The 10,795-nt window shown below is 46.2% G+C and overlaps 1 long non-coding RNA gene across 1 annotated transcript; it reads left to right on the top strand.

Moving 5' to 3' along the window:
* Window positions 1-5,450: 5,450 nt before the first annotated feature.
* Window positions 5,451-9,803, top strand: LOC144313384 (uncharacterized). The gene is made up of 4 exons (XR_013379044.1): window positions 5,451-5,581; window positions 8,012-8,117; window positions 8,484-8,734; window positions 9,165-9,803. It is a non-coding gene; the product is annotated as an uncharacterized LOC144313384 (long non-coding RNA).
* The last annotated feature ends 992 nt before the right edge of the window (window positions 9,804-10,795 follow it).

The raw sequence follows: 10,795 nt of genomic DNA, 5'->3' as shown, positions 1-10,795 counted from the left end.
AGGGAGCCTGCTTCTCCCTCTGCCTGTGTCTCTGCTTCTCTCTCTCTCTATGTGTCTCTCATGAATAAATAGATAGATAGATAGATAAATAAATAAATGAATAAATAAATAAATAAATCTTTAAAAAGAAATTATAAATCTCATCGAACATTTTTTAAAAGATTTTATTTATTATTATTTTTTTTAATTTTTATTTTTTTATGATAGTCACAGAGAGAGACAGAGAGAGAGAGAGAGAGAGGCAGAGACACAGGCAGAGGGAGAAGCAGGCTCCATGCACCGGGAGCCTGATGTGGGATTCGATCCCGGATCTCCAGGATCGCGCCCTGGGCCAAAGGCAGGCGCTAAACCGCTGCGCCACCCAGGGATCCCTAAAAGATTTTATTTATTTATTCATGAGAGTCACAGAGAGAGAGAGAGAGAGGCAGAGACACAGGCAGAGGGAGAAGTAGGTTCCCTGTAGGGAATCTGATATGGCACTTGATCTGGGGTCTCCAGGATCATGCCCTGGGCTGAAGGGGAGCTAAACCGTTGAGCCACCCAGGGAAACCCCTGGTCCAACATTTGTTTAATGGAGGTAACAAACCTCTGCTCTTTCCTTTTCTTTCTTTCTTTCTTTCTTTCTTTCTTTCTTTCTTTCTTTCTTTCTTTTTCTTTCTTTCTTTCTTCCCTTTTGTTCTTCCCTTTCTTTCCTTCTTTCCTTTCCTTCTTTCCTTTCTTTTCTTTTCTTTTCTTTTCTTTTCTTTTCTTTTCTTTTCTTTTTTCTTTTTTCTTTTCTTTTCTTTTTTCTTTTATTTCTTTCTTTTCTTTTCTTTTCTTTTCTTTACTTTTCTTCTTTTCTTTCTTTTCTTTTCTTTTCTTTTCTTTCCTTTCTTCCCTTTTTCTTTTCTTTCTTCCATTTCTTTCTTCTTTTTCTTTTTTCTTTTCTTTTCTTTCTTTCTTTCTTTCTTTCTTTCTTTCTTTCTTTCTTTCTTTCTTTCTTTCTTTCTTTCTTTCTTTTTTCCCTTCCTTCCTTCCTTCCTTCCTTCCTTCCTTCCTTCCTTCCTTCCTTCCATCCTTCCTTCCTCTTTCTCTCTCTTTCTCTCTTTCTTTCCGAAGCTCATCACTGTCTGGAATACAGTGACCTCACCACCGGCTCACCCTGACTTGTGTCTGGCTGTGCACATTCCGGACCCAGCGTGCCCTCCACCGCCCTTCCCTGGAGCCCTTTTCTGTGACCTCTCCTTTCACTTAGGGCATGCCCTGCACCTGCCGGACGCCGCGGACACGTTGCCCATACCGAGGGCCGGGCCCACCTGCAGGTCTCCATCAAGCTAGTATTAATTCGCAGACTTGTGCCCAGGACCACTGGCTGGAGCGGCTGCTGGCTGGTCCTCTGCGGCTCTGGCCTCAGGCCCTGGGGAGGAGCACACCTCCTGCAGCGCATGCAGCATCCTCATCCTTTCCCGTCCCTGTTGCGCTCTGGGTCCCCTCTGATGGGCTTGCCCAGAGCCTCCCCAGACCCCAGCACCTCCCACTGTGCGGCACGGCAAGCCCCATCCCTCCGGGGGGTCCTGCACGTGGCTCGCGCATCTGCTGGACCCGGGGGCGCACGGTGACCAAGGGATGCGCAGAGGGGCGGGGGTGCACGGAGATGTGGCCGCAGGGCTGGGGGTGCACGGGGGGACACTGTGGACGGGCATGGACCACCTGCCTGGAGCCACGTGGCTGCGCTCACAGGGCACCTGAGAAGATGGAGGAAGGTGCGGAGCTTGTCTGCTGGACCAGCGACTCCCACCACTCAGATCGAGTATGATTTCCATCCACGTCCTTTCCATCCCTGCAACTTCATAAAATTGGGGCCAAACATGGGCCATGCGGTTGCTCCCTGGTGGGCCTCCTCCCTGGATGGGGGAGTTCCTGCCCATAGCCCTGGCCTTAGAGGTTTCCCTCTGGCCTGGTCCAATGGCAGAGGTGGCGCCATCAGGCTGCTGCTGTGGAGCGGTGGGTGCCCACCTCTGAAGACTCAGGGGACAGGAGGGCTGGAAAAGGCCACACCATCAAGTGTGGCCTTAAGACTACTCTACCATTGGGTAGAGTCTTAAAAGGAAGGAATTCTTTCTTTTTTTTTTTAAAAAAAAGTGTGAAGACAAGCTTGAAGGGCTGTTACAGAAAATCACCCTAAGTAATTTGTACGTGGAGTCATTTTTGTCAGTGTTGAAAATTAATTTGGAGATGACACGCACTTGTATTTATAGAGCCTTTTCTTAATAGTCAAAATCCGCCCTGGACACTGATCACTCGGTGCCCGTGGAGTCCTACCTAATAGTTAGTTCCCTGTGCTTCCTCCCATTTGAGTCTAGACTGGTTTACTTCCTGGCTCCTTTATGGTGCATCCACATCGTTTCATATGATGGAATTCATTATGATTCATTAAATTTGCTCATAAAAGCAGTTTGATATCCCCTGGGGCAAGTTCATTAAGAGAATCTCTTTGGTTCAATTATGAATCATTTTCCCCCTGTATCCAAAGGCAGCTCCTAAGATGCAACCCTGGGCTAGGAGTCCTCACGTGGCAGATTTGGGAATCCAGCAGCCAAAAATCGGGGCCTGCGCAGCAATTCCTGAATAAAAATATCACTGTGGGAGAGGGGGTGCCATATGGCTGTCTGGTGGTGCTCTCTGCTCGGTTTGCGCAGAAGGTAATTATGCCCTTGCACACTGCGCTGCGATGTGCCACACGGGGACTCTGAGCGGGCTGGTGATGCCGTAGCCCAGAGATCAGGGAGTCGGCTTCGTTATTACCCATTGAAAGAGCGTGGCCACCTCCCTCCTGAAAGCCACAGTCCGGAAGATAAAAATTCAGATCCAAGACATTTCTCCCACACCCCCCCTCCCCTCCCCGTTCCTTCCAAATTTAGAGGGAATTCCCCTGTATGAGTTGGTGTGTTGCTGGCTGTTTCCATCTGGTGGTCTCTCATCTTCACACAGGGAGCGAGGAGGGACGCCTCCCCAGCTACTTCCCAGGTGACCCTAGTAGGACACGGATCCCGGTCTATGTCATGCCCACGGGATGGGAAGAAAATGTTGGTCTTCGGGAGGGCTTCTCTGGGCGTCATCCGTACGCCGTTTCTGCAACGGGGCTCCGCCTGAAAACTATCTGCAGCCCCGACAATAGTTTCACACTCAGTGAAAGATGCGCCATTTGTCCCCTGCCAAGTGTGTCACAGTTCTGAATCGGAAGGTTATTTATTCATCTGATTCAGTGGCCGGTGGCAGCCAGCAAGGTGGCAGGAGCAGAGGGAGGGGGGTGCTGGTCAGGGTGACAGCTGCGGATGCCCATGGGGAGCCCGAGCCCCAGGGCGGGGAGCTTGTCCCCTGGCGGGGACAGAGCAGAGAGGTGAGGGAAGGGACAGCCCTCCAGCAGAAGGGAAGGGGCATCCCCCCACTGTGCTCCTCTGCAGTGTCCTCCCTTCCTGCCTCTGGCTCCCGGCTCAGGGCTGGGTGGGGGGGGGCCGGGGTCGGGGACTCGGGGACCCACTCAGCCACGCACTCACTGTAGCACAGACCCTCCCGCCTCTGTCCTACCTGCACGGAGCCTCCGCCCAGGTAGTAGAGGACACACCGGGCCACTGGCAGGGCTCCGGTTACCGATTGAGTCCCCGCGGCCGACTCAGAGTGCGGCGAAAGCAGCATGAAATGGCCAAAATATTTTCCCAGACAGGTAGCCTAAGACAGATGAGGGAGACCCGATGCAAAGAATTCACTGTGAAGCCATCTCCTGGGACTGCAGGTTGGCTTCCTAGCACCAGCCCCCAGTCCTGACAACAAAAGTCACCTTTACACGTTTTTAAAATAATCTAAATTATTTTCTCTCTTAAAATCCTTTTTTTTTTTAAAAATTCTGTTTAACAATTTTATTGAATTATCACGGACCTGTGCAATTGTATGTCTTTATGGTGTAAGACATATTTGGTATTTGCAAGTACTGTGACCTGGTCACCCCAATCGAGGTGAGTAACAAACCCATCACTTCATGAAGTTACCGTGTGTGTGTGAGAAGAGTCTACTGAGATCTCCAAGTGCACGTCAATGCTGTTAACTAGAGTCACCATGCGGGGCAGTCGGTCGAGGACTTCTTATCTGATAACTGCAGGTTTGTGCCAGGTGACCCCAGGTCCCCGCGTCCGCACCCCGAGCCCCTGGCAATCACCTTTCTACTCTCTGCTTCTGTGAGTTTGTTTCAGCTCCCACGTATAAGTGAGATCGCGCAGGGTTTCTGCATCTGGCTTATTCCACTTCGCATTAGGATCCTCGACGTCCATTTACGGTGTCACAAATGGCAGGATTTCCTTGTTTTTAACATTTAATACACTTGGAGATTGTGAAATGACAGGGTTGGGGCAGAGGAATAATTATCTTTGATCCGATTAACTTTTATAGACACTATTGGTGTCATCCCCTTGGCTGTTCCCATGTGCTGCTTGTAACATGATTAATTTTATGCTTTGTATTCAGGAATAATTATAGAGTAAGAGGAAGTTGTAAAAATAGTTTGAGAGAGTCTCAGGTCCCCCTGACCCAACTTCTCCCTACAATATAGTCTTACGAGAGTGCAATTCAAGGTCAAAACCAGGACACTGACGCGGTGCATTGCTGGAAACCAGACCTCCTGCAGTGCTTCCCATTTTTCACATGCATGGAGACATGTGTTGGGGGGCAGGTCCCATGTAGCTGTATCCTGTGAACGGATTTCTGCAACCACCACCCTGAGCAAAATGCAGAGTCTTTTCATCCTCCTCACAGAAGAGCTCTCTCAAGCTGCTCCTTCGCCCCACACCCTAGCCTCATCCTTGTCCAACCTGTTCTGCATCTCTACTGCGATTTTGAGAATGTTTCAAAAATGGAAGCATACAGAATGGAGGGCGTCCTTTGAAGTGGACATTTTCCACCAAGCATCATGCCTCAGGTCCATCCAGGCTGCTGCCTGTATCACGAAGACTGTTTCTTTTTGTTGCTGAACAGCATTCTATCCTAGGATGAACCACACTTGGGTAACCTTTCACCCACCGAAAAAAAATGGGGGTTGTTTCTAGATTTTTTTGTATTACAGAGAAAGCTGCTATGAGCAACCATATACAATTTTGTTTGGTTGGTTGGTTATTTATTTATTTATTTATTTATTTGCACATGAGTTTTGGTTTCTCCAGGGTAGATATCCAAGAAAGAGTAGGATGGCTTTGGCTATAAGGGAGTGCATTTTAAGTTACAAAAAATTGCCAAACTGCCTCCCAGAGTAGCCACACTATGGTCCTTCCACCAGCAATGAGGAGGGATCCAATGTCTCTGCTTCTGTGCCAGCATGTGGTGCTACCCCCGTTTGTTATTTTGAGTGTCCTACTCAGTCACAATGAGTGACATCTCATTGTGCTTTCCAGTTTGCCCATCCTCTAGAGGCTGACGGTGTTGAGCATCATTTCATGCCTATTGCTACTAGTATCTGCTGTTCATGTCTTTGCCCGATTCCTAACTGGGTCACTGGTGTTTCTACTGCTGTGACTTGAGAATTCTTCATACATTCTGGATACAAGTCTCCTCTCTGGTACGTGGTTTGCAAATTCTATCCCCCAGCCTGAGGCTTGTCTTTTAATGCTCTTCACAGGGATTTTCACAGCATGGAAGTTTTTAATTCCGATGAAATCCACTTTATTAATTTGGGAGGGGGGTTCACGCTGTACTAGCCAGATCTAGGAACACTGTGCCTAGCCCTAGACCCTGAAGATTGTCTTCTCTTTCTATTTCTTTTTTCCTTTCCTTTCCTTTCCTTTCCTTTCCTTTTCTTTTTTTCTTTTCTTTTTTTCTTTTCTTTCTTTTTTATTGAGAGACAGAAAGACAGAGTGCAAGTGTGAGTGCAAGGAAGGGGGAGGGTCAGAGGGAGAGAATCTCAAGCAGATTCCCAACTGAGTCCAACATGATCCCGAGATCATTACTTGAGCTGAAAGCAAAAGTCAGGTGCTTAACCTGACTACCCACGTGGCCCCACTAATTGGAATTTAAATAAAAACTTTTTATTTACATAAAAGAACACTATTCTTCTTCCATTAAGTTGTTTGGCGTGTCTGTTTGGGTCTACTTCTAGCTCTTGACTCTGCACCATTGGTGCCTGTGTCTGTCCCTCTGCCCACACTACACTGTTTCTGCATCTGGTTAAAGGGTCTTGAATTGGAGTGCTGTACATTGCCTTATTCTTCCTCAAAAATGTCTTAACTGTTCTAGTTTCTTTCTCTTTCCATTGTCTATATCTCCTCAACCTGGTGTTCGGATTTGGAATTGCAGAGATCATTTTGGGGCAATATGGTATCTTTCGTAGGTTGAATCTTCTAATCCCTGAACACAGCATGGTTTCTACTTATTCAGATCTTCCATGATTTATAATATGATTTTGAATTACGCAGAGCTCTTCTGTTTTCATAGGTTGAAATTCAGGAAATTTTCAGTAATGGCCTTGGAATTACGAACAATGATGTGCTAGAGCCAGGTCGCCCTAACTCACGTGGGCCAGTTGTGCACATTTCTTTCCAGTTCTGAGGTCTGTGGTGTCACCATGGTAGCTTGAGACTGGTTGTGGAGAGTGGACAAATGTTTTCTTTCTTTCTCTCCCCTCCCTTTTTGGTGGGTGTTGTTGAAGGAGGGCAAGAGACTAAATTTAAGAGCATCCTTTTGGTGGAAAATCATCGGAGATTCAGACACTGGATCAATTTGAACCAAAGATTGGCTCTAGCACATAGCCATATCGTGTTAGGAATTCTTAAATTCAGATGGCCAAAAATGTAACTTAAACTGGTGTCCACTTCGGAAGTGGCAATTTGTTAGAAGGGTTTATAATTACGCAAGGGCCAATGGGTCCTAGTAAAGGTGTATCACAATTACTCATCCTGTCCCTCATGAAATGAAACCTTAATCATAGCCCTATTGATTGCCAAATGCAATCCTCTTGGCTAAAATTACATCTTTTGATATTAACACACATTAAACTATTTGGCCATTTAGGTGGTAATTTTGATTGGATAGGAAGTTTAGAAATGGAGAGATTTGCTCATTCAGTGAGAGAAGGTAAGCTCGCACAGCTCCTCTCCTCCCTTGGCAAGCCTGTGAGCACTTGGCTCAGATACCACAGACCTAATGATTTGGAATCAGCCTCCTCTCCCGGTGTTTGAACTCAGGCTCTGACTCTTCTTTCGTCTTTGATTTTAATAAATCTCTTTATTCATTTTTATTATAATTTTTGTTAATACCATAGTAATGCTGTGACTCCAAAATATGCTCAGGACTTTCAAAATATTGGGAAAGAGTAACAGGATACCCCGTGCTCTTACTTCAAGGATCCAGAGACAGTAACCATTAACATTTGCATGCATCACCCTCTTGGTCTTCCTTCTCTATGCCAGGCTGTAATTATTCAGCTGCCTGGTTTTTCCCTTTATTGCTTTTCCCCCCCCAGAAATATAACCTCATATTTTTTACTTAACTGCATTTTGTGAATATTTTTCTTTGTCATAAAATAATGCTGTATGTGGACACCGAGAGGCATAGTAATTGTTGGAAATGTGTGGAGTGATGAGGAAGAAGCAACAAACAAAACTCTCCCTGTGTCTGACAATAAAAGAAGAGGATGTTGAGTTAAAATGTAGTAGCAAAGGCTATCACAAGATTTTGGCAAAAAATTCTCTGGGGCGATGATTCTGTTTAAGACACAAGAAGCATCTGGATTAAAAATTTAAAAAGTAAGAGGTGGCATAAAGGGTTCGTGTGGAGCTAGGGGGCCGCAGTCTTTGTTCAGGAGTGTTTATCGTGACGGATAATTCATCATGTTAGATCAGGAGGGAACCAGTCTGTCTTGGATGTGTCTAATACAATGCAGCCTGGGGGCCAGAGCGGAAACCAGACCGCCTTTCAAGGTCCCTCCGAACCTGTGACTCTGTGATTAGTTGAATAATTGATGCTCTAAATTGTAATTATTTTTCCCCTTCAGGGTAGACGGTATGCATGAAGGCAGTTGTGGAGAGAGATGCACTGTGCAGCTCCAGTGGGTCATTGAGGCACTGGGATTCGTCTACTTAGATCTGCTGGGAGTCCATGTATGTGGTTAAGTAATTTCATTTTGGATCACACCATCCGCGGCACCCCTACCAGCCTGCCCTTACCTGATCAATAGATGGTAATTTACATATAACGATATTAAAATTTTACAGAATCTTTTGTAATGATTGTCTTTATTATTGTAATTATCTAGTAAAAAACAGTATCTAGAGAGAAAGGTTTCCCTGGACACAGCTAAGTACTTGATGGATATGAACCGGGCCATGAATTGATGAGGACAGAGATGAAGCCAGCCTGGAATTTGCTACACAACCACCCAACACCCAACCTCTCTTTGCCACAAGACAGCCCATCACATGCCCTGGGCTCCTACTCATTTTCTTCAATCTTTACTCTATTTATAGTTGAGGATCCTCCATTTCCCTCTGTTGAAATACATTAGTTACTATGGAAACGTCATGTCCCCCACGTGGATGGAGTGTGTTGACATCTACAATTGCAAAGCACAAGCACGGGAAACTGAGTGTCCTGGCCGGAGAAATACTGAAGGGTCAGCAGGGAAATATTGACTTGATGCACAACACACCTGCCAGGATGGGGCCAACCTGCTCGCGGATCAGAGGTTCCAGAAAACAGAATGGAAGCCCAGCTGCAGGTGCCGATGGGGGCCTTGAACCTGGGAGGCGCTCTGGCGGGTGTCCTTTAGATACCAAACACTGGGCTGGTAGATGGTACTTGCTATACATACATATACACATGTATGTACATTCATATCTCTACCTTGATAAGTGGTATAATCATTGTATTTCAATTGATTTTTGCTTCTTTTAAGATTGTATGGGATATGATGTCACTCTTCCCATGGCATATGTGTTTTGAGTGTCTTCTAATATTAGAGAGTTTTGCATGGGGTACTGAAATTCCTTCTTGCTCAGTCCTCCCTGGGAAAAAGTGCTCAGTTCGAAGACTAAGTGATTGATGTGGGGGTGTAAGGTGGAAGTCAGTGGTAAGTTAGTAGGTCTGTAACTCAGAGTCGGAAGAGCAGACCTCCCCAATCCTTATCATCGTCTCTCTGATTTTCCCAGTATGGGCTCCCTCTGGGGTCGAGCAGTTCCCTGACTGCTGGCATGGAGCCCAGTGCCCCCATCCTTGGTGGTATCTGCTGATCCCAGCTCCCTTCACCCAGAACTGCCCCCAGACAACTGTAACACAGCTGGAGAGCAAACAGGTGAATGAACAATACCAAATGCATGATATGAAATCCTACCTAAGTGGCTCCAACCCACTCAAATTTCCTTTTCCTTGACACATCAATTTTCTGTTGTATATAATATTTCATGGACTCTTTATTCCTCTAAATTTAGCTCTGCACAAAAAACTATCTTGTTCAACGTTTTCCTCTCTTCACGTGACTTTGGTTTTATGAACTCTTCTGTATACTTTTTCATAGACTTTGTTTCTCAACATTTAGCAATGTATGATAAAACCACAAGTGGTTCTTATTACTCCTCTGTCTCATTTCAGAGCTTGAGTTTATGAATTCCTACAGGATAGAAGGCAAAGACAATTTCTTAATTCCTAGTGTGAATCTTTTTTTTTTTTTTTTAAGATTTTATTTATTCATGAGAGACCAGAGAGAGAGAGAGAGGCAGAGACACAGGCAGAGGGAGAAGCAGGCTCCATGCAGGAAGCCTGACATGAGACTCAATCCCAGGTCTCCGGGATCAGGCCCTGAGCTGAAGGTGGCACCAAACCGCTGAGCCACCAGGGCTGCCCTCCTAGTGTGAATCTAAGTGCAAAAGAGACATGCGGTTCTTGTTGCTTAATTGAAAATAGTTTCTCTTGGAAACTGAGAAATTCAGCTCTGACTCTGCATATCATTCAAGGTGAAGGGAATATGAGGCAGGAAACGCCGAGGGGTAGGTAGGAAGGGTGGGCATTTAGGAGCACTTCTGTGTGTTGGGAACCACGCAACGTGCTTTACGTGAAATACCCCACTTAATGTTTACCACCGCACTGTAAGGTGGTGCTATTGTGAGCTTTCTTTTTTTGAGTGTGGAACCTGAGTCCCAAGGGTGGAAGTAGCTAGTAAGGTAGGGAAGTGGGGTCCAGGTGTATCCACCTCCCAGGGCCTACCTTATAGGTGGCTCTTTCCTCAGATCTGCCGGAATCCAATGGCTTCATCCACTCCTACGGAGAGGCAGTGGAGCAATACCACCTCCTGCCCTCTGTTGTCTTCCCTCGTCCCCATCCTTTGGTTTATTTTTGACCTCCGTCCATTTTTTGAGATCTGGACGTTTGCCCCCACATTGCTCATGAGCCACACAGGCAAAAAGTAGGCCCGGGTGGCATCATTTCTGTCCCATTCCTTTCTTTCTCTCTCTCTCCCAAGTTTTTGCTCTATATGAGCTTCTGTCAGGGCCCCAGCGTGCTGTCTCAACACACATCAGCAAGGCTGTTGTAGAAATCTAAGTGAAAACGTCCACCTCATCAAACCTGCACCGTCATGACTCTGCTTTGCTGGGGTGTTCGGCTACCTAGTTAGAGCTTCAGGTAGTGTCTGTAATTAAAACAACTGTGTTATTAGCTCACAGTCTCAGAGATAAAAATAAAAACCATAGACCCTTACTTTGGTCTGCAGGGGAAGAAGCACATGCAACACCAACCACTGTAAATGAGAAGGTCTATGGGTCAGATCTGGAGTCCGGTGTGCTGT

Source organism: Canis aureus, chromosome 5 (genome assembly GCF_053574225.1).
Source record: "Canis aureus isolate CA01 chromosome 5, VMU_Caureus_v.1.0, whole genome shotgun sequence".
Lineage (NCBI taxonomy): Eukaryota > Metazoa > Chordata > Mammalia > Carnivora > Canidae > Canis > Canis aureus.
Note: the sequence above shows the minus strand (reverse complement) of the source record. Positions and strands in the feature narration are given on the sequence as shown.